Raw genomic sequence first — 24,817 nt, forward strand, 5'->3', positions numbered from 1 at the left:
GAACTACCTCCAATTTCTAAAAAAAGGCTTCATTTTTTAAAAACTCTGTCATTCTTTTTTCCTCATAGTACGCTCCCTGGTCCGCTCCCCGGTGCGCGTACCGGGTGCTCCCCCCGCGCAAAACGAAAAAAAAAAATATTTTAAATGCCCCGCGGGGCCCTTTTATAGCCCCCACATCAAACCTAGGGGGTCAGAGGGGGTCCATCCCTGATGCCTTATGGTCATTTCCCCTTTTGTTTTAGCCACCTCTTGTGTCTCGATTTTACCGAGACACAAGATGGCGGCCGCTCCGGACTGTTTCGAATGTTTACAGACACCCGAGAGCCAATCAGCTTTCCGTACGCACCTCGCGTGGCGCGCCCGGAGCGCTCCCTGGGGCGCGTACCGGGGCGCTGCCATAGATATATATTTTTTTTTTAACCTAAATGACTCAAAGACCACTGGAGCACACATCATGAGACATAGCAAAGGCACATTGGGCTACCAGTCCCTACAATTTCGCCAAGTTTGGTGGAAATCCATTCAGCCATTCGGGCTAAAAGTGAAATTGACCGCCCTATGGAAATTAACATGGGGAAAATGCGTTTTGGGACCCCCTTTTATCTCGGCCCCCGCTTGATGAATTCCCCCCAAACTTCCAGGGAAGGACCGGAACGCCACAAGGCCATTTTGAGGAAATTTTCAGTCAGATTCGTCAACCGGCGCCAAAGTTATTCCAAATAGAATTTTGAGATTTAACATTGAATAAAATCCTTACTATAACTACCTACTTGCGACCGCCAGTAGGTAATATATATATATATTTATATATATATATATATATATATATATATATATATATATATATATATATATATATATATATATATATATATATATATATATATATATTCACTGAAAAACCCATAGGTTATAGACCATATATAGTTAGGGATTAGCATTTACAAAACCTTGAAAATTCACTGAAAAAACCATAGGTTTTAGACCTTATATAGTTAGGGATTAGCATTTACAAAACCTTAATTTACTCGCACAAAACCATTGAAATTCCCATATATAGTTAGTTGCACTAACTATATATCGCGCACCCGCAATCCACTGCTGATGATGTCGCATATTACATCATTCATGACATGGTCAGTGACATCACTGATGACATCACTGATGACATCTTAAATGACATCACTGATGACATCACTGATGACATCTCATTTGACATTACTGATCACATCACTGATGATATCATTTATGTGATAATACAATGAACCTCTTCAGACTCTAATATAACCTTAGATACAATCAGTGTAAACAGACACTCACAGACTGTCACTCATCCATGGAGTTACTCACACACCTAGTCAGTCATGCAAAGAATCAATCACATCTCCATTTCCTCAACTATACAGTTATACACACCTTACTTATTCAAACATATACTAACACATATTTACTCTCTTATACAATCCCTGATACAAGTTCTCAATGATCCATACAGCCACTCACACATTCACTGGCTCTTATGCACAGTTATTTATATATGTCAACTCTCACATGTACTGTGTTTTACATATGTACTTACTTTGACATATAGCACTGAGAAATCCATTCAATCACCAATACACTCATGCAGACAGTCAACCGCCCATACAGCTGTTTCCACATGCACTTTTGAACCCATACATATAGTGAATCAACTACTCACACATCTATGCACAGAGTCACACACCTCCCAGCCACCCACACACACACTCAGTCTCCCATACAAATACTTTGGCAACCAAACAATAACCCATATAGTAACTCATATAGCTACTGATCAACACATGCAGCAGTTTACAGAACAACAGACATAATGATGCACAAATTAAGACAGTTTAGTCACTAACCCATGCACTCAGTGAGACACATTAAATCACTCACTCATACAGTCAGTCATGCACCTACTAAATCCTTCAACCAGACACTTATACATCCACTTATTCTTCAATATGTAAGACATATTTTAACTTTACAGAAACATACAGTCACTGGGTCTTGTCATCAGTGATGTCATCAGTGATGTCATTTGAGATGTCATCAGTGATGTCATCAGTGATGTCACTGACCATGTCATGAATGATGTAATATGTGACATCGTCAGCAGTGGATTGCGGGTGCGCGATATATAGTTAATGCAACTAACTATATATGCGAATTTCAATGGTTTTGTGCGAGTAAATTAAGGTTTTGTAAATGCTAATCCCTAACTATATAAGGTCTAAAATCTATGGTTTTTTCAGTGAATTTTCAAGGTTTTGTAAATGCTAATTCCTAACTATATATGGTCTATAACCTATGGTTTTTTTCAGTGAATTTCAATGGTTTTTTAATAGCAAATATCAAAAGCTGTAAAATATCAAGTACGTGGTAGGTAAAAACATTTTTGTATTTATGCACGCTGATGTGCTTTGAACGCTGCCCCCCCCCTCCTCTTTTCTTTTAGGAGTATTCTCTCTTTGCAAATAGTGAAGGGTAGGTAACACAGGCCTTTGCCCCGTTGTAATCCGTCGTGCCTGCTTCCCTCTCCATTTGATTGATTGTTATCCTAGCATTTATTGTTTTGGAATTGGTTCTCTTTGGTTCATTCTCTATTTACAAACAAGCACAGAGTCGCAATACTCTGTTTAGTCTTTGCAGATAGTGAAAAATTGTTAACAAAAAAAAAGGAATCAAGCAAAGTCAGTAGGCCACTAATGGGATCTCTTTTTGACCTCGCTAAAATAGAAACATTATGAACAACCCCTCATGACAAATACGAAACTAGTGAGAGGAACTGAGCTCGACACCATGATAGCTGCAAGACAGCTCGGCTCCGCCGCCCACCCCACCCAAAACAACGACAAACACTATGCAAATATTATAAATATATACAACACACCAGCAAAGTAACAGGGTAAAACGTTTTATTAAATAACTATTTACATGGGAGCCTGCTGCAACATCTATCCAAACAAGCCTTTGTATTTTGGGCTCAAAATAAACCATCAATAGTAAGATTTTCATAGGTGAGTGTAGGTTCATGGTTTTCCATCCACAGACTAAAAGCCTGGAGTTGGAGTGAAAGAACAATAACTAGGTAAGAAGGAAGGCAGAGGTTGTGGGAAGGAGTCTGGATATGGTATGTTACTTGGTCCCTGAGATGCTTCGATGTCACTGCCTTGCACAAATGGCATAAGTCCTGGATGTGATGGTGATGCTCTCATGCTGACTCCAGCTTCAGTCTGAAACATCCAGAAACACTGTAGACTACCAATTCGATGACTTCCGGTGGAGCCCCAACGTGACCCGGTAGGGAAAAACTTGCCCTCCCCTCTTTTGACTGATGGTTCTTGTTACCTGTCCCCTCTGTTGTTATCTAACGGAACCTTTTTGGATTGCAGAGTGAGAAAAAAAAAGGTGGGGCTTTCATCATTTGGGAAAAAAAAATGTTTCAATCCAATGAAAAGTGTTATTTTTAGGTCATATGATCAAGCCTTCCATCATTAGGAAACCAAAAGTAAAATGAACCAATGAAAAGTTTTATAAACAAGTCACATGACCTGTTATGCGGCTTTGGGCTATAAAAAGCCTACAAAATCCGTTGGCCTGTGAGGCGGCGTCAGTAGCGGACCGATGTGCGAATAGGCCGAAGGCAGCAAAACGCGCGGAGATCCGGATGGCACCGAGGTGGTGTCCAGCAAGTTGCACTGGTGTGGCCATCCTACAATGCTGCGCCGAAAGTCGGCGTGGGGTGCCCGGGGGGGGGAGGCGGTGCGAACTGGCCTCTCCCGCCTCCCCAGGTGGAGGCACCTCATCTGCAGTGCGGCGCCTCTTACCGTTTCACTCGCCGTCCACTTGAGTTGCGCCCGCACTTGCTGCTACAGTAGGCCGAAGGCAGCACAACGTGCCGAGATCCGGATGGCACTGAGGTGGTGTCCAGCAAGTTGTTATACTGGTGTGGCCATCCTACAATGCTGCTCCGAAAGACGGCGTGGGGTGCCCCGGGGGGGGGAAAGGGCGGCGCAAACGGGCCTCTCCCACCTCCCCAGGTGAAGGCAACTCATCTGCAGTGGGGCGCCTCTTAGCGTTTCACTCGCCGTCCAGCTGAGTTGCGGTCACTCTTGCTGCTACAGTACGCCGAAGGCAGCACAACGCGCCGAGATCCGGATGGCACCGAGGTGGTGTCCAGCAAGTTTCACTGGTGTGGCCATCCTACAATGCTGCGCCGAAAGACGGCGTGTCCAGCTGAGTTGCGGTCACTCTTGCTGCTACAGTACGCCGAAGGCAGCACAACGCGCCGAGATCCGGAGGGCACCGAGGTGGTGTCCAGCAAGTTTCACTGGTGTGGCCATCCTACAATGCTGTGCCGAAAGACGGAGTGGGGTGCCGGGGGGGGGGCGGCGCAAACGGGCCTCTCCCTCCTCCCCAGGTGGAGGCTCCTCTGCTGCAGTGGGGCGCCCCTTAGCGTTTCAGTCGCCATTCAGCTGAATAGCGCCTGCTCTTGCGGCACTGTGCCTCATCCGACATTCAGCTGAGTTGAGCCCGCTCTTGCGGCTACAGCGTCTTGCCCACCATCCAGCTGAATTGCGCTTACTCTTGTGGTGCAGCGAAAGGCGGCTGCAACAAGACTCTCAAAATGGCGGCCGGCTCTTTGGATTTGGGCCTGGTCCACTAAAATGGCCCTGGGACACCTTGGAACTCGGACGCTTGCCTGCTAGGGCATGGGCCCCATTCACGAAAGCGTCCCCTCTTTTGACTGATTGTTCTTGTTGCCTATCTCTTCTGTTGTCATTTAACGGAACCTTTTTGGACTGCCGAAAGGGGTTCTGGTCCGACCGCTGGTTGGTGGAGACATTTTGACTATATCCTGGACCTGTCCGGCCTTGCCCAAAATGGCGCCGGTATAAATGGGACTCGAAACTCCTTGTTCTGTACTGGTTGCCCAACCTTGATATCACGAGATACGTATGCAGTTTTGAAGCACATGGCGGGCGGGGACGCATACTGATTGAACATTTGGACATCCCTATTGATATTAAGTTCTGATGTGTTATTGATTACTGTACTATTGAAAGTTCGAATTAACGTCACCCATGGTACTTGCCCGCAAATGTATATCTAGATAATTTTATTGTAACTGGCCCTGTCGTACTTTAATTATAAAATGTACGTCCACCGATTCCGCAACTGTTAGACACCTTAGTTCTTGCAACCTAATGGGTCGCCCGTTACGTTCTTCTACAGTGTAAATGTCCCCTCATCATATTCGATTCCAGTTTGCTCCGTGGCCGGCCCACGTGGTTATAGGCCCGTATTTGTATACTGACATTTTCACAATAAAGGTTTTTAAAACAAAACATGGTAGTAGTACCTAGATTGGTAAAGTTTTGAATAATAGCCACTGTTTTCGAATCAGTAAAAGGCAAGTGAAATAAAGCAGCCCGATTACATGAAGGTTAAAAGGTATAATACGCAGGAACGCAGTAAACATAAATGGTCAAGGGCTGTTGTGTTTTCCACTCCTGCAACATAAAGTGATCGATAAGAATCCGATATTCATGCCTATCAGCGACTAAGAAAGCAGGCCGAGCCTCTTTTGTTCAACGGCTCCCTCATGGGACGAAGAAACGCCCTTTTTCTCGAAATAGGAATATTTTACTTGCAGGACAGTTGTAAATTTCCCGGGAAAATACATTAGCCTGGAACATTGTTAATGAGAAACTGTAAATGCATCTGGGTCCTTTGCTTTACATGTCAGAGTGAGAAAAAAAAAGGTGGGGCTTTCATCATTTGGGGAAAAAAAATGTTCGAAAGCAATGAAAAGTGTTATTTTTAGGTCATATGACCAAGCCTTTCATCATTAGAATAACAAAAGTAAAATGAACCACTGAAAAGTTTTATTAACAAGTCACATGACCTGTTATGCTTACGTTACGCGCTGCGCGCCACGCTCTGGATCGTTTCCGGGAAGCTGCGCCTCGCGCACCGGAGCACTTCCGGGTGCGCTAACGCGGCGCGTCATATGACGCATTACGCGACAACGCAGGTCCAGAATGTAGTCAAAATGTCTCCACCAACCAGCGGTCGGAACACAACCCCTTTCAGCAGTCCAAAAAGTTCTGTTAAATGACAACAGAAGGGACAGGCTATAAGAACCATCAGTCTAAGAGGGGAGGGCAAGTTCTTCTCTACCGGGTCACGTTGGGGCTCCACCGGAACTGATCGAATTGATAGTCTACAGTGTTTCTGGATGTTTCAGACTGAAGCTGGCGTCAGCATGAGAGCACCACCATCTCGTAGCTCCGTCGTGGCCATTCCGCGAGCAATCATGGCAGCCGCTCCCCACCGGAAGCCTGCGGGAGTCGGGGGCCCCAGTGACTTTTGTAGAATCTTTAAGGCTGAGGGGACGCTTTCGAGAATGGGGCCCAAGCCCTAGCAGGCAAATGTCCGAGTTCAAATGTGTCCCAGAGCCATATAAGTGGACCAGGCCCAAATCCGAAGAGCCGGCCGCCATTTTAAGAGTCCTGTGGCAGCCGCCTATCGCTGCACCGCAAGAGTGGGCGCAATTCAGCTGGATGGTGGGCGAGGCGCTGTAGCCGCAAGAGCGGGCACAACTCAACTGAATGGTGGGCGAGACGCTGTAGTCGCAAGAGCGGGCACAACTCAGCTGGATGGTGGGCGAGACGCTGTAGCCGCAAGAGCGGGCGCAACTCAGCTGAATGGCGGATGAGGCACAGTGCAGCAAAAGCGGGCGGTAAACAGCAGAATGGCGACTGAAACGGTAAAGGGGCGCCCCACTGCAGCAGAGGAGCCTCCAGCTGGGGAGGTGGGGGAGGCCCGTTCGTTCAGCCTCCCCCCCCCCGGGTCGCCCCACGCCGTTTTTTGGTGCAGCATTGTAGGATGCCATGACCAGTGCGACAACTTACTGGACATCACCTGGGTGCCGTCCGAATCTCGGCGCGTTGTGCTGCCTTTGGCCTATTCGCACAAAGGACCAATACTGACGCCACCTCACAGCAGCCCATTGTTGCTTTGTTTAAAATGTTTTTTTTTAACGTGTTTACTTTGTTGGAGCGTTGTATATATTTATAAGTTATTAAAGTGTTATAATCATACTACTTTGTTGGAGTGCTATATATTTTTAATGTGACACATATTTGTGAAGACTTTAATGTACAAAAAGACATCCCTGGAATCTTCCGCTTCAGGCTCGATCCCACACACCCTCACAGTGAGAATCCCCTCCCCAATCACAATACAGGATCGTTATCAGATAGTAGGAACGCGTGTGGTGTGACGGATCTCATGGGGTGGGGGCCTTGATCTACTGTAACTCCTTTGAAGAGGGGTGATTCTTTTCAGTTGGAGCCATAAACTACATCCGCATGGCTAAGTGATAGCCTGGGACCGGCCTGGACAATCAGACACAGAAATCAGAGGAGTGTCAGAGGGTACGGTAGTGAATAGGGTGAAAGGGAGGTGTCGGGCGGGCACAGGGTGTGATTCTCAGGGAATAGCAGCGCAGATGGGGGGAGGTTTATGGCCCATGCATGAGAGAGAGAGCGGGGGTGACCAGTGCGTGGGGGCGATGCTTGCGAGGGTGGGGAGCCATGCTGAGGATCGGCGGCGTGCAGAGAGTGGATCTGGTCAAGGCATCTAAAATGGCTGCCGTGCACGACAAAAGTGTGGCATAGCAAAAAAGGCAAGATGGCGCTGACAATGTTTATCAATACGAATTGCTTTATAACAATTATTTTTAACAATATATTTACTCGCAGTAACAAAATGGCGGTCAACACTTCCTGATTTCCTTCGAATCGAACGTTAACAGACGTCACGCAGCAAAAAATTAAAAATCCGCTCACGCGCAGCCGCTGGAAGACATGTATAAACATATATGAGCATCCTCAGCCACCCTCAGAAAACATAGGGGGTCAGGATATGTCTCCCGTACCCCCTTATACCCATTTCTCACATTGTTTTTCCTCCATCTTGTAATTTAATTAAAACGAAACACAAAATGGCGAATTCCCGTTTCGCGACCCGGTTCGCTACCCGGTTTGCGAACCGGAAAGCGCTTCTACCGCGAAAAATCAATTTTTTTTTATTTACCCCACGGGACCCTTTAATAACTCCAACATCATTCCTAGGGGGTCAAGAGGGGTCTACCTTGCCCCCTTTCATTAAATTCCCCCTTCGTTTTTCTCCTCCTCTTGTCTCTCGATCCTACCGAGAGACAAGATGGCGGCCGTTCCGGACTGTTTAGAATGTTGACAGACACCGGAGAACCAATCAGCTTCGCTTCGGAAAGTTCCGTAACACAAAAAGTACGCGAACCGGATCGCTACCCGGGACGCTGTCACAGATATATCTGTTTTTTAAAACGTTAATTTCTCAAAATCCACTGGAGCACATATATTGAGACCCAGCAAAGGCACATCGGGCTAACAGTCCCTACAATTTTGCCAAGTTTCGTGCAAATCCATTCAGCCGTTCGAGCTAAAAGTGAGGCCAAACGCCCTATGGAAAAATGAATGGGAAAAACGCGTTTTGGGACCCCCCTTTTTTCTCGGCCCCCCCTTGACGAACCCCCCCCCCACATTCAGAAACAAAATGTGCCATTTTCCTGAAAATTTCAGCCGATTCCATCCACAAACGCCAAAGTTATTAGACATAGAATTTTCAAAAGTCCCATAGAGAAAAAATCCTAACTATATATACCTACTGGCGACTGCCAGTAGGTAAAATATATATATATATATATATATATATATATATATATATATATATATATATATATATATATATATATATATATATATATATATATATATATATATATATATATGTGTGTGTGTGTGTTAACGAGGATGTGGTGGATGCTCCATCGGAAACCTTCTCGGAGCAGGTACAAAATGATGGGAAGAGGGGACTAGAAAAACAATCATTGGTAAATGCATTAGGTTTTGCCTATGTCATTAATAATAAGCTGTGTTTTGTTGTAAGATATAGCTTCCTGAGTATTTGTACAATGTAAGGTACATAAAGTCTATCAAAGTGTTATGACTTGTTTATTGTACAAAAAGGCAATATACTGTGGTGTTACTAGTGGTATAGTGCGGTTAAGTTATAGCAACATTTTGAAAAATGAAATGAAAGAGGGAGATAATAGAATTAATTGATGCAATAGCACTATTATGTGTTTAGAGGAGTTTAGAAAACTTTTGGGCCCAGCACCTGCTGCACTTGCTGCACCATACAAATCATGCCCCTAGAGGCTGCAAGATAACTGCATTTGTGACTGCCTGTGTAGTGGAAAAATATAGCAATGTTTGGTGTGACAACTTTTGGCCCCGGTGCCACTGCACCTGTTACACCATTCAATCATGACTCTATTGCCTGGAATGTAACAGCATTTGTGACTGCCTATTTAGTAGTACAATATTGCAATATTTGGTGTTTAGAGGGGTTCCTAGAGCTTTGGGCCACGTTGTCACTGCACCTGCTGCACCATTGAAATCATGACCCTGTTACCTGCAAGATAACTGCACTTGTGACTGACTGTTTAGTAGCAGTTATGTGTTTAGTAAAGTTATGACAAATGGTGGCCCCGGTCCCACTGCACCTGCTGTACCATTTAAATCAAGCTCCTTTTTGCTGCAAATTAACTGCAAATGTGATTGCCTGTTTAGTAGTAAACTATAGCAATATTAGGCGTATAGAGTTCTGACAACTTTTGGGCCCGGTGCCACTGCACCTTCTGCACCATTCAAATCATGCCCCTAGTGGCTGCAATATAACTGCATTTGTGACTGCCTGTGAATATAGCAATGTTTGCTGTTTAGAGGAGTTATGACAACTTGTGGGACCGGTGCCACTGCACCTTCTGCACCATTCAAATCATGCCCCTAGTGGCTGCAAGATAACTGCATTTGTGACTGCCTGTGCAGTGGTAAAATATAGCAATGTTTGCTGTTTAGAGGAGTTATGACAACTTGTGGGCCCGGTGCCACTGTAACTGCTGCACCATTCAAATCATGATCCTACCACCTGAAAGATAACTGCACATGTGACTGCCTGTTTAGTAGTAAAATATAGCAATATTTGGTGTGAACTTGACTTATGACAACTTTTGGCACTGGTGCCACTGCACCTGCTGTATCATTTAAATCAAGTCCCTTTCAGCTGCAAGTTAACTGAAATGTGACTGCCTTTTTAGTAGTAAACTATAGCAATATTAGGTGTTTAGAGGAGTTCTGACAACTTTTGGGTCTGGTACCACTGCACCTGCTGCACCATTCAAATCATGCTCGTACTGCACTTATGACTGCCTGTTTAGTGTCCCAGGCCTAAACGTATCCTCAGGATCGAACCGATGATCTTAGGGGTTCACCTCTCAACAGCCCGAAGTCTGGATATGAATACACGCAGACTAAGTGGTGGTTAAGCGGGGGAAGGAAAGGATGGGGACAGCAGGGACGGAGACCTGTAGTAAGACACAAAAAGAGAAATAGTTACTATTGGAACCTATCACCTTTCTCTCTTCCTTAATCTCCCTTGGGTCCCATACTTCCACTAACCTGTACAGAAAATTAAGATTGCGGCTAACAGGGGTGCTGAGCTTGTAACATCAAATCCATACTGTATGCTGGAAAACAGAAAGGTTCATATGATCAAAAACCTATTCTTCTGTTATGATCTACTAACATCTCACGCACCAAGGTTTCTACCTGATATTGTGAGGTAAACACTGTTGCTCGAAAGACCCTCTGTCGATGACACCCCTGTGGAGGATAAACGAAAATTGAGCAAGCAAAAATATGTTAGTAGCTGAAATTGTCACTGTAAAATAGAACAATAATCACAGCGTTATGAGCACTGAGTCACATTCAATTCAGGAGCACCAAGGACATCCAGAAGAAGCAGGTACCAACCCAGGATGGGTAGAGGTACATCACTCTCCACGATAGCAAGCACCTCTCTTAGATAACTGGTGATAGGGCAATTCCTAATTCATGAATGTATCTGAAAGCAATATTTCCCTCGCCTGAACTCTGTGGGTAAGTTTCAGGGAAGAGTTCGCCAACGCAGGGAAAAATTATATACCAGTACACCCACGTAATCTACTTAAAGCATTAGGGAACCAAAGTGAGCAATGTACTCAGAGCTCAGGCAGGAGTTGTTAAGAGCTCCCCCAGCGTAAGGAAAAGTAAACTACAGAACACTTCCAGCCTCGAAGGTCCAAATCAGAATAAAGAGGCTACAAGGACTTCAACAAGGGCAAATGAAACAAGCGGTGCCAACTGCACCCTTACCCTTACCCAACCCAGAACAACAGGATAATGGCCAGCGGAGTACCAGGTAACAGCGGAATAATCGGCAGCTTCTAGCCCCACTGCCTCGCTACTACAATGTTTCCGCATCACATGAGACGTGGTATCCACATCACGTGAGGAGCGGCGTCCGACGTTGCGCTAAGGCCGCTGGGAATTGTAGTCATTCCCAAGCCTCAGCGCTAACCTGCGCGATTGAACCTGCCCTGACCCCTGCCATTTAGTTGTAAAATATAGCAATAATCGGTGTTTAGTGGGGTCCCTGGACATGGCTTGGCAGTTCGAGCTGGACTGTGTCAGGATTCGAGTAATTGCGCCTACAGGACTACAAATCCCATAAGGATAAAAAGTAACAGAGTCTATATATTGTGATGACCACTAGATGGCGCTGTAAATGATTACTCCTTGGAATTGTGTTTGAGAGAGTGTGGTCGCGTTCCCTGTGTTGGGAGCTTGTTCCAGGATTGGGATTCGTATTTGGATTGACTTCAGGTCTGTTTGGCGAGGTCCTCTCGCATCTGCCAAGCCGACGGGAGGGAAGGCTTTTCCTCCGTTCCTCTATCTGGTCGCGAGCGGCTGCCGCGCAGAGAGAGAAGAATGTCCTTTTCCAAAAGTAAACGCCGGGTTGGTGTTACGGCGGCGGAGAAAAGGATTGTGTGCTGAAAGCAGGATTTCCCGATCGCGAGCGGCTGCCGCGAGGGAAGATCTCCAGCGCCTGTGTGCTCGCTGCAAGGGACGCTGATTTGTGTTGACAATTAACCGGGAAGATTGGAGTTTGCTTTCAATTCCCGACAGTGCAGTGATCTACATCGCGAGTGGATACCGCGAGGCGAAAGCAACTGGCACTGTATTATTTGGGTTGCTGTAAACGATAAGAATCGTACAACCTCTTTGTGAACTATCCGATAAAAGGGGGATTGGTAAGCCTCGGATGCATCTTTGAACTATCCAAACAACAGGGAGCTGGTAAGCCTCGGACGAGGAAGTATTGCTTGGTTTTATTTTTTGTTAGTATTCCATTAGTAGTTGGGCCCAGCTAGGAATACTAAATTGAACTCTTTTTGTCCTGGATTGAACTGGATGTGCATTTGAAATAGAAACTCACGACTTTTAGAACTTACTTGATTTGGTACTACGGCCACATCACTACCTATATCAACTGGGTTACTGGAGAAAACTAATTGCTATTCAAGGGAAGCATATATGGTATGTGTGGTGAATGCTTGGCCTTTTGTGCTGTGCTGATAATGGTTGAATCTTTAATGACAAGTGGTTTCTTCGCAGGGAGTCCTCTGGTATAGAGAAGTATCTATGGTCTTAGAGGAAAGAGGTCCCCCTCCTGATATATTGGTATGTACCATTCTACTAGCGAGACTTGAATGAGAGTAGTTAGGATTGATGTGATAATCTTCTCTTTCTTGTCGTTTCAGCTATCCCATCCGTTCCAGACCCTTTCCTTACCTTCCCTGATTTATCCCTCGCTTGATTACCTTTACGCTCTGTGTTATATGTGCAGTCAGAGTGTGGGGAAATCAGGAGGTGGACCCCTTTTGGCATCACCCTGATCCTGAGGTTTCCGGAATCGTGACAGAATCATTTACCCAAGAAAATAGTAAACCTCCCGGTCAGGGTGTGCTGAAAGATGACCACACTAGAAGAAGTCATGCAGGCATTGGTTATAGTTCAGCAGGAGTTGGTGAATTCTCGGGCAGAAACTGCTGCTCTAAAGGAACGGTTTGATAGGCCGGCTAGAAACCCTTTTGATGCTTCTGCAGGAGCACCGCAAATACAGGTTACAGTGCCCCCGCCGATACCCTTGGCTAGTCCAGAGAGATATGCAGGGGACCCTCTTAGGATCCAAACATTCTTGACTCAGATTACCTTGCATTTTTCGTGTAGGCCAGCTTCCTTCCCTACCAACCATTCCAGGGTGGCTTTTGCGATATCTTACATGACTGGGGAGGCGGCAGATTGGGCAGTCCCTTTGGTGCGCAAAGACGATCCTTTGTTGACAGACTGGAATGCCTTCCGAAGAGAGTTCGAGAGGGTGTTTGATAGAAGGGCTACCACCCTTAGTGCGGATCGTGACTTGTTGGGGTTGCGTCAAGGGAGAAAGGATTTGATAACTTATATGACAACTTTCAATCGCCTGGTGGGGGAAACTGCATGGCCCGAAGAAAAAAGAATGGCATTGTATTACCAGGGGTTGAACGAAGACATGAAAGACGTCCTGGCCCAAATTGATCCCCAGCCCACGAGTTGTTTAGCATTGATTAATCTGACCCTGCGTTTGGATCACCGCCTGTCTGAGAGGGGAGGTGAGCGGAAAAGAGGCGGGCGAACATGGAGTGGGTATGAGGTGGAGAGCGTTAATCAGAAGAGGGATTCAGGTCCTGAGGCTATGGAAGTAGGAGCTGTTCGGCCACCATTAACCAAGGCAGAAAGAGAGAACAGACGTGCCCTTGGTCTATGCATGTATTGCGGAAAGAAGGGGCACTATGTGAGGGAATGTCCGTCAAAACCCCAAAAAAGAGGTTTGTTTTTCCCTCCCAAAAAGATGGTTGCAGTAGTTGCAGAAAATACCTATGCGTTACAGGAGGCAGAAGAGGGGATTGAGAGTAGGCCTACTTCTCCTAGGGAATGGAGGATACCATCCTTGGGAGTAGTGGACAGAATGGAAGCAGTGTCACATGTTATATTGCCCATGTATCTGGGGTCAGGGCAGAAAAAGGTATCGGTGAACACAATGGTGGATTCCGGGGCCACGGGAAATTTTATAGACTATGGGTTGGTGCAGAAGCTAGGATTGAAGAAAGTTCCCACTCACGCCCCAGAGTTGGTGTTGGCAGTGGATGGCACCCCTCTTAAGTCAGGTCCCATTGTAGAACATACCGAGGCGTTAGAGTTGACTCTTTGTGGACAGCCGTGGGATCATGTGGAATCCATTGTTCTGAATATGATTGAGGCTCCACAATACGAAATCATATTGGGGATGCCATGGTTGTGGAAACACAATCCTTTGATGGATTGGAAGTTGAAAACTATCCAGTTCACTTCGGAGCTTTGTGTAGCCGAATGTTTGCAAGATAATGAGGGATCACATACTCTATCTTTGGCCCAAAGCTACAGAGTAGCCACTGCAGCCGAGAAAGAGGTAACTCTGCCAATAGAATACCATCAGTATCAAGCAGTGTTCAGCAAAGTGGAGGCCGAAAAGCTTCCACCTCATCGCGACTATGACTGTCGAATTGATTTGGTGGAAGGTTCCAAGATCCCTACGTGTAGGGTCTATGCGTTGTCTGATTCGGAGACGAAATATTTGAAAGAGTATTTAGAACATCTGTGTTTGTTGGGGTTCATAAGACCATCGCGTTCCCCAGCAGCCTCGCCTCTTTTCTTCATTTCTAAGGCCAACGGTGAGCTGCGCGCTTGCATAGACTTTAGACAGTTGAATAAGATCACGATTAAAAATCGTTACCCTCTTCCGCTCATCCCTGTTCTGTTAGACCAGGTGAAGGAGGCCAACATATACACCCGGTTGGATCTTCGTGGGGCGTATCATCTGGTGCGGATTCAGGCCGGTGATGAGTGGAAGACGGCGTTCAAAACACGCTTTGGTCTATTCGAGTATCTGGTGATGCCGTTTGGGCTCTGCAACGCCCCTGCGGCGTTTCAGTTTTTTCTGAACGACATCATGAAGGAATACATCGATCATTTTGTTGTCATCTATATTGATGATATTCTGATTTACTCCGATGATCCAGCTCAGCATGTTAGCCAGGTTGTCTTGATCCTCCAGAAGTTACAGGAACACTGCTTATACTGTAAATTAAGTAAGTGTGAGTTTGGAGTGACTGAAGTGGAGTTCTTGGGGGTGATCTTGAATCCTCAGGGGTTTAGGATGGCTGATCGAAAAGTGAAGGCAGTACAAGAATGGCCTGTTCCTAGGAGTGTGAAGGATGTACAGTGCTTCCTAGGCTTCTCCAATTATTATCGGAGATTTATAGCTCATTTTTCACAGCTAGCCTCTCCAGTAACCCGGTTGTTAAGAAAGGGTGTTACCTTCTGTTGGACTTTGGAGGCCGGAGAGGCTTTTGAGCAGATGAAAAAGGCTTTCTGTTCTGCCCCTATCTTGCGACATCCTCAATCTGATGTTCCCTTCGTTGTAGAAGCTGATGCCTCGGACATTGCCATTGGAGCGGTGCTCTCACAAAGAGATAAAACCACAGGTCAACTACACCCTGTTGCCTTTTTGTCCAAAAAGCTGAATCCTGCAGAGGTGAACTACACAGTGGCAGAGAAAGAACTGTTGGCAGTAAAAAGGGCTTTTGAGGAGTGGAGGCCTTATTTGTGGGGGGGTCAACATCCTGTTACTGTGTTCTCTGATCACCGCAATCTGCAATTTATGAAGACTGCTAGGCACCTGTCGCAACGTCAAATGCGTTGGATGTTATTCTTCGCAGAATACGACTTTACAATCACCTTTCGTCCTGGGGCTGACAATCGAAAGGCAGACTCTTTGTCCCGCCAATTGGATCCCGGAGCATCACCAAAGGGTGAACAGTTGTCGATTCTACCACCGGAGAGAGTGGTGTGTGCCACTACTGTGGAGATGTTCCTGGAAGCAGTACGTAAACAACGTTCCGCATCACAGTGGCAGGTTTGGGCGGGTAAAGAAAAACACCGAACACTGAAACATGGACTACCAATGCGGAACAATGCTCTGTTTCTTCCCACACATGAATTACGTCTGATGACCTTCAACTGGTGTCATAACGCCATGGTGGCGGGTCATCCGGGACACACGAAAACACTACAGGCAATACAAAGACAATTCTGGTGGGAAGGAATGATGACAGATGTAAAGTCCTGGATTGAGCAGTGTGAAATCTGTGCAAGAGCTAAAAGTGAACAAACCAGGAGTAAGGGGTTGTTGATGCCTCTTCCTACCCCCTCTAGACCTTGGCAAACGATAAGCCTGGATTTCGTGCTGGGACTACCAATGGATAAGGGTTGCGACGCCATTCTGGTAGTGGTGGATAGCCTGACCAAGATGGGACATTTTATTCCCTGTCGCAATCTTCCTACGGCTGCCCAAACCGCGCAGTTGTTGTTGACTGAAGTGGTGCGGTTGCATGGAATACCTAAAGTCATCATCTCGGATCGTGGACCGCAGTTTGTCGCCAGGTTCTGGCATACCTGGTGTAAGGCGCTACAGGTAACGGATGCATTGTCTACGAGCTTTCATCCCCAGTCGGATGGTCAAACCGAGAGGCTTAACCAAACGCTTAAGAAATACTTGAGGTGCTACGCCGAAGAGGCTAAGGATTCCTGGGTCTCTTTGTTATGGTTAGCCGAACTGTCCTACAACAACGCTTGGCATAGTTCTACGGGGGAATCTCCTTTTCGGGCCAATACAGGTTATCATGCGGACATCTTGCCAGTAACTATCCCTAGCGAGGTACATAACCATCCCACTGTTGCTTCTAGGATGAAGGCTTTGCTGAAGATCCATAGACGGGTACAACTGCACCTGGAAAGGGCAAAAACTACGTATAAGAAATGGGAAGATCGTCGTCGTCAGAAGGGTCCTGAATACCAAGTGGGGGATAAGGTGTGGCTGTCGACCAAAAACATTCGTTTTCGCTACCGCAGTATCTTCCATCCTAGGTTCATTGGACCTTATGAAGTGCTGCGGGTAGTGAATCCTGTAGCTTACAAACTGAAGTTGCCAGCATCCTTACGGATCCATCCGGTTTTCCATTGCAGTCTGTTGAAGCCCGCGAGAACGGGGAGGCGGCAAGCGGTCCCTCCAGTGATGAGAGATGGCCAGTTGGAATATGAGGTGCGTCGTATCGTGGATTCTAAATACCAACGAGGGAAGCTGTGGTATCTCATATCCTGGAAAGGATACGACTCGGAGGATGACTCCTGGGAACCCTGTACTGAAGTACATGCCCCTCTTGCAGTTCGACGGTTCTATGCCCAGAATCCGGGGAAGCCTGGTGCTAGAAGGCGCCGTTGAGGAGGGCATACTGTCAGGATTCGAGTAATTGCGCCTACAGGACTACAAATCCCATAAGGATAAAAAGTAACAGAGTCTATATATTGTGATGACCACTAAATGGCGCTGTAAATGATTACTCCTTGGAATTGTGTTTGAGAGAGTGTGGTCGCGTTCCCTGTGTTGGGAGCTTGTTCCAGGATTGGGATTCGTATTTGGATTGACTTCAGGTCTGTTTGGCGAGGTCCTCTCGCATCTGCCAAGCCGACGGGAGGGAAGGCTTTTCCTCCGTTCCTCTATCTGGTCGCGAGCGGCTGCCGCGCAGAGAGAGAAGCGTGTCCTTTTCCAAAAGTAAACGCCGGGTTGGTGTTACGGCGGCGGAGAAAAGGATTGTGTGCTGAAAGCAGGATTTCCCGATCGCGAGCGGCTGCCGCGAGGGAAGATCTCCAGCGCCTGTGTGCTCGCTGCAAGGGACGCTGATTTGTGTTGACAATTAACCGGGAAGATTGGAGTTTGCTTTCAATTCCCGACAGTGCAGTGATCTACATCGCGAGTGGATACCGCGAGGCGAAAGCAACTGGCACTGTATTATTTGGGTTGCTGTAAACGATAAGAATCGTACAACCTCTTTGTGAACTATCCGATAAAAGGGGGATTGGTAAGCCTCGGATGCATCTTTGAACTATCCAAACAACAGGGAGCTGGTAAGCCTCGGACGAGGAAGTATTGCTTGGTTTTATTTTTTGTTAGTATTCCATTAGTAGTTGGGCCCAGCTAGGAATACTAAATTGAACTCTTTTTGTCCTGGATTGAACTGGATGTGCATTTGAAATAGAAACTCACGACTTTTAGAACTTACTTGATTTGGTACTACGGCCACATCACTACCTATATCAACTGGGTTACTGGAGAAAACTAATTGCTATTCAAGGGAAGCATATATGGTATGTGTGGTGAATGCTTGGCCTTTTGTGCTGTGCTGATAATGGTTGAATCTTTAATGACAAGTGGTTTCTTCGCAGGGAGTCCTCTGGTATAGAGAAGTATCTATGGTCTTAGAGGAAAGAGGTCCCCCTCCTGATATATTGGTATGTACCATTCTACTAGCGAGACTTGAATGAGAGTAGTTAGGATTGATGTGATAATCTTCTCTTTCTTGTCGTTTCAGCTATCCCATCCGTTCCAGACCCTTTCCTTACCTTCCCTGATTTATCCCTCGCTTGATTACCTTTACGCTCTGTGTTATATGTGCAGTCAGAGTGTGGGGAAATCAGGAGGTGGACCCCTTTTGGCATCACCCTGATCCTGAGGTTTCCGGAATCGTGACAGACTGTTCCCATGAGGCACAGGGTCGGACTGATTTGCATATGGCAATGTCTGAACTGGGGTGGCTGAGTGAGCTAAAGAATGGTGATGGATTAAACCCAGATCAGTTGACCGGGGGTGAGTGTTTGATTGGCTCAAACACTCCGTCCTTCATCCCCTTTTGTATCGCTTTGTTCGCCCTAAGTTGGCAGGGTATGCTCAGACGTGAGTCCCTTGCTCACTTGGCCACTGGATTCAAGATAGCCTGGCTGATGAGGATTATGAATCCAAAACCGGTCCCAGGATGCTTGTTTCCGGTCCAGGGAAGACATGGATTGGCATTTCGAGCTGGACTGTTCCCATGAGGCACAGGGTCAGACTGATTTGCATATGGCCATGTCTGAACTGGGGTGGCTGAGTGAGCTAAAGAATGGTGAAGGATTAAACCCAGATCAGTTGACTGGGGGTGAGTGTTTGATTGGCTCAAACGCTCCATCCATCATCCCCTTTTGTATCACTTTGTTCGCCCTAAGTTGGCAGGGTATGCTCAGACGTGAGTCCCTTGCTCACCTGGCCACTGGATTCAAGATATCCTGGCTGATGAGGATTATGATTCCGAAACCGGTCCCAGGATACTTGTTTCCGGTCCAGGGAAGACATGGCTTGGCAGTACAAGCTGGTCTGTTGCCATGAGGCACAGGGTCAGACTGATTTGCATATGGCCATGTCTGAACTGGGGTGGCTGAGTGAGCTAAAGAATGGTGACGGATTAAACCCAGATCAGTTGACTGGGGGTGAGTGTTTGATTCGCTCAAACGCTCCGTCCATCATCCCCTTTTGTATCGCTTTGTTCGCCCTAAATTGACAGGGTATGCTCAGACGTGAGTCCCTTGCTAACTTGGCCACTGGATTAAAGATAGCCTGGCTGATGAGGATTATGAATCTGAAACCGGTCCCAGGATGCTTGTTTCCAGTCCAGGGAAGACATGGCTTGGCAGTTCGAGCTGGACTGTTCCCATGAGGCACAGGGTCAGACTGATTTGCATATGGCCATATCTGAACTTGGGTGGCTGACGGAGCTAAAGAATGGTGATGGATTAAACCCAGATCAGTTGACTGGGGGTGAGTGTTTGATTGGCTCAAACGCTCCGTCCATCACCCCCTTTTGTATCACTTTGTTCGCCCTAAGTTGGCAGGGTATGCTCAGACGTGAGTCCCTTGCTCACTTGGCCACTGGATTCAAGATAGCCTGGGTGATGATGGTCACCTGAAAAACCTTCACTGGCTCCCCGTAAATAAGAGGATTACTTTCCGCCTCCTAACCCACGCCCACAAAGCACTTTACGAACTTGGACCCGAATGCCTCAACACACGACTGTCCTTCTACACCCCGTCCCGTCAGCTTCGATCCTCCAACCAAGCCCTTGCCACTGTACCTCGCATCAACAAAACCACCATGGGAGGTAGATCCTTCTCCTACCTGGCAGCTAAAACCTGGAACTCACTTCACACTCACCTTCGCCTTACTCAGAACCACCTAGCATTCAGAAAGCAACTTAAAACTTGGATATTCGACAAGTAATTCCCCACCCCTCCTCAAGCGCCTTGAGACCCTATGGGTATGTAGTGCGCTATATAAATCCTGACTTGACTTGACTATGAATCCGAAACCGGTCCCAGGATGCTTGTTTCCGGTCCAGGGAAGACATGGCTTGGCAGTTCGAGCTGGACTGTACCCATGAGGCACAGGGTCAGACTGATTTGCATATGGCCATGTCTGAACTGGGGTGGCTGAGTGAGCTAAAGAATGGTGTTGGATTAAACCCAGATCAGTTGACTGGGGGTGAGTGTTTGATTCCCTCAAACGCTCCGTCCATCATCCCCTTTTGTATCGCTTTGTTCGCCCTAAGTTGGCAGGGTATGCTCAGACGTGAGTCCCTTGCTCACTTGGCCACTGGATTAAAGATAGCCTGGCTGATGAGGATTATGAATCCGAAACCGGTCCCAGGATGCTTGTTTCCAGTCCAGGGAAGACATGGCTTGGCAGTTCGAGCTGGACTGTTCCCATGAGGCACAGGGTCAGACTGATTTGCATATGGCCATGTCTGAACTGGGGTGGCTGAGTGAGCTAAAGAATGGTGATGGATTAAACCCAGATCAGTTGACTGGGGGTGACTGTTTGATTGGCTCAAACGCTCCTTCCATCATCCACTTTTGTATCGCTTTGTTCGCCCTAAGTTGGCAGGGTACGCTCAGACGTGAGTCCCTTGCTCACTTGGCCACTGGATTCAAGATAGCCCGGCTGATGAGGATTATAAATTTGAAACCGGTCCCAGGATGCTTGTTTCTGGTCCAGGAAAGACATGGCTTTGGAGTTTGAGCTGGACTGTTCCCATGAGGCACAGGGTCAGACTGATTTGCATATGGCCATGTCTGAACTGGGGAGGCTGAGTGAGCTAAAGAATGGTGATGAATTAAATCCAGATCAGTTGACTGGGGGTGAGTGTTTGATTGGCTCAAACGCTCCGTCCATCATCCCCTTTTGTATCGCTTAGTTCGGCCTAAGTTGGCAGGGTATGCTCAGACGTGAGTCCCTTGCTCACTTGGCCACTGGATTCAAGATAGCCTGGCTGATGAGGATTATGAATTCGAAACCGGTCCCAGGATGCTTGTTTCCGGTCCAGGGAAGAAATGGCTTGGCAGTTCGAGATGGACTGTTCCAATGAGGCACAGGGTCAGACTGATTTGCATATGGCCATGTCTGAACTGGGTTGGCGGACTGAGCTAAAGAATGGTGATGGATTAAACCCAGATCAGTTGACTGGGGGTGAGTGTTTGATTGGCTCAAACGCTCCGTCCATCATCCCCTTTTGTATCGCTTTGTTCGCAGGATATGCTCAGACGTGAGTCCCTTGCTCACTTGGCCACTGGATTCAAGATAGCCTGGCTGATGAGGATTATGAATCCGAACCGGTCCCAGGATGCTTGTTTTCGGTCCAGGGAAGACATGGCTTGGCAGTTAGAGCTGGACTGTTCCCATGAGGCACTGGGTCAGACTGATTTGCATTGGCCATGTCTGAACTGGGGTGGCTGAATGAGCTAAAGAATGGTGATGGATTAAACCCAGACCAATTGACTGGGGGTAAGTGTTTGATTGGCTCAAACGTTCCGTCCATCATCCCCTTTCGTATCGCTTTGTTCGCCCTAAGTTGGCAGGGTGTGGTCAGACATGAGTCCCTTGCTCACTTGGCCACTGGATTCAAGATAGCCTGGTTGTTGAGGATTATGAATCCGAAACCGGTCCCAGGATGCTTGTTTCTGGTCCTGGGAAGACATGGCTTGGCAGTTCGAGCTGGACTGTTCCCATGAGGCACAGGGTCAGACTGATTTGCATATGGCATTGTCTGAACTGGGGTGGCTGACGGAGCTAAAGAATGGTGATGGATTAAACCCAGATCAGTTGACTGGGGGTGAGTGTTTGATTGGCTCAAACGCTCCGTCCATCATCCCCTTTTGTATCGCTTTGTTCGCCCTAAGTTGGCAGGGTATGCTCAGATGTGAGTCCCTTGCTCACTTGGCCACTGGATTCAAGATAGCCTGGCTGATGAGTATTATAATTCCGAAACCGGTCCCAGGATGCTTGTTTCTGGTCCAGGGAAGACATGGCTTGACATTCGAGCTGGACTGTTCCCATGACCCACAGGGTCAGACTGATTTGTATATGGCCAAGTCTGAACTGGGGATGGCTGTGTGAGCTAAAGAATGGTGATGGATTAAACCCAGATCAGTTGACTGGGGGTGAGTGTTTGATTGGCTCAAACCTTCCGTCCATCATACCCTTTTGTATCGCTTTGGTAATTTGTCATGGCAGGCCTAGCATAATTTTTTTCTTTTCTGTGGAGCAGGGACTAAGGACTGATTGGTTCAACTTAATCAGTGTCCATGCTCTCCTCCCGATGTGATTGAGGTACTATTTAGTTCTTCTTAACATTTAGTGCCATGCAAACAGAAGGTGTGTGACTGGCAAAAACTTACCTAGCAGGACAAAAAAAATGCAAAGATATATTTTCTATAGTTAACTTTCTTTTATTTATTTTAACATGTCTTCTTTTCTCACTTTGCACTCATGTTTCCTAATGTTTTTGATCGTGGATGCAGTTCTAAAAAGATTACAATTACGTTATTCCAAAGCGACATTGTTTGTTTCTTATGTATAATATCTGAAATTATGCTTTAACACATGCAGCCCAATCCACGCACTCCAATCTGCCACACACAAATCCACTACATTCAATTCAATCCACCCCAGACCAATCGAATGCACTCCACTCCAATACAAACCACTCACCCCACTCCAATATGCCCCACTTTAATCTGCCCCACTCCAATTTGCCTCACTCCAATCCATATTAACCTGTCCCACACCAATCTAAAACAATCTGCACCACTCCAATCCAAAACAACCTGCCCCACTGAATCCAAAACAATCTGCCCACTCCTATTTGCTCCATTCCAATCCAAAACAATTTGCCCATCTCCAATCCAAAACAATCTGCCCACTTTAATCCGCCACACTCCAATCCATTCCACTCCAATTTGCCCCACTCCAATCCAAAACAATCTGCCCCACTCCAATTCACCCTACTCCAATCTGCCCCAGTCCAATCCAAATTGTCCCCCGCTCTAATCAGCCCCACTCCAATCCAAAACAATCTTCCCTACTCCAATCCGTGCCACTGCTTTCTTCCCTACTAAAATCCACCCCACGTCTATCTCACAAGAATCTAATCCACCCCTCACCAACCCAATCTAGCCAATTCAGCCCAATCCAATCTACCCCACTCCAATCCCATCCACCTCACCCCTGTCCAATCCACCCCATTCTCTTCCTACTCCACCTAATCCAATCAACCACAATCTACCCCATCCCAATCCAAAACAGTCTGCCCCACTTCAATTTGGCCCACTCCAGTCCATCCCAATTCAATTCAATCCATTCCATCTCACCTCAATCCAATCTACACCACTCCAATCCAGTCCAATCCAGTCCATCCCACTCCAATCTAACCCCGCCCCAATCCAGCCAAATCCAGTCTACCCAATCCAATCCTCCCCACCCCAACTGACTCCAATCCACCCCACACTAATCCACCTCAATCCAATCCACCCCACCCCAGTCCAGTACATCCCACTCAAATCCAATACACCCACTCCATTCCATTCCATTCCACCTCACTCCAGTCCATCCCACTTCAAAGCTATCTAATCAACCCCATCCACTCCAACCCACCCCACTCCAGTTCACCCCACCCATTTCATTCCACCCCACTCCAATTCATCCCACTCCAATTCAATCCACCACAGGCCATTCCAATTCCACCTCACCTATCCACCCCAGTCCAATCCAGTCCACTCCAAGCCAATCCACCCCAACACAACTGACTCCAATCCATCCCACCGCCCACTCACCTCAATCCCTCCACCCCACATCAGTCCAGTTCATCCCATCCCAATCCAATAAACCTCACTCCATCCCACCTCACTCCAGTCCACCCCAGTCTAATCCAATCTACTCCACCCAGCCCAACCCACCCCACTCCAATTCACTCCGCCCCATTTCATTCCAGACCACTCTAATATCATCCACCACATCCAGTCCTCTCCACTTCGATGCAGTCCAATCCGATTCCCCCACCCAACTCTACTCCAATCCACCCCACTTTACCCCAATCCAAAACACCCCAACCAGTTCAGACCACCCCACTCAATGCAGTCCATCCAGCCCACAACACTCCTTTCCACCCCACTATAATCAACTCCACCCCACTCCAGTCCAGTCCAATCCACCCCTTCGACTCCACTCCAATTCATCCTACTCTAAACCACCCTACTCTAATCCAATCCTCCCCACATCAATACAATCTACCCCACGCAGAGCCAATCAAATCCACCACACTTCAGTCCAACCCAGTCCAATCCACATCACCCCATTTCAATCCACTCCTCTCAATCCAATTCACCCGATTCAGTCCATCCACTCCACTCCACTCAGTCCAACCCACTCTACCCCAGTCCAATCTGCTCCATTCTACTCCAGTCCAATCCACTATACCACCTCGATCCACTCCAACCTACTCCGCCCTATTACCCCTAACTC

Source organism: Lissotriton vulgaris, chromosome 9, assembly GCF_964263255.1.
Source record: "Lissotriton vulgaris chromosome 9, aLisVul1.2, whole genome shotgun sequence".
Classification (NCBI taxonomy): domain Eukaryota; kingdom Metazoa; phylum Chordata; class Amphibia; order Caudata; family Salamandridae; genus Lissotriton; species Lissotriton vulgaris.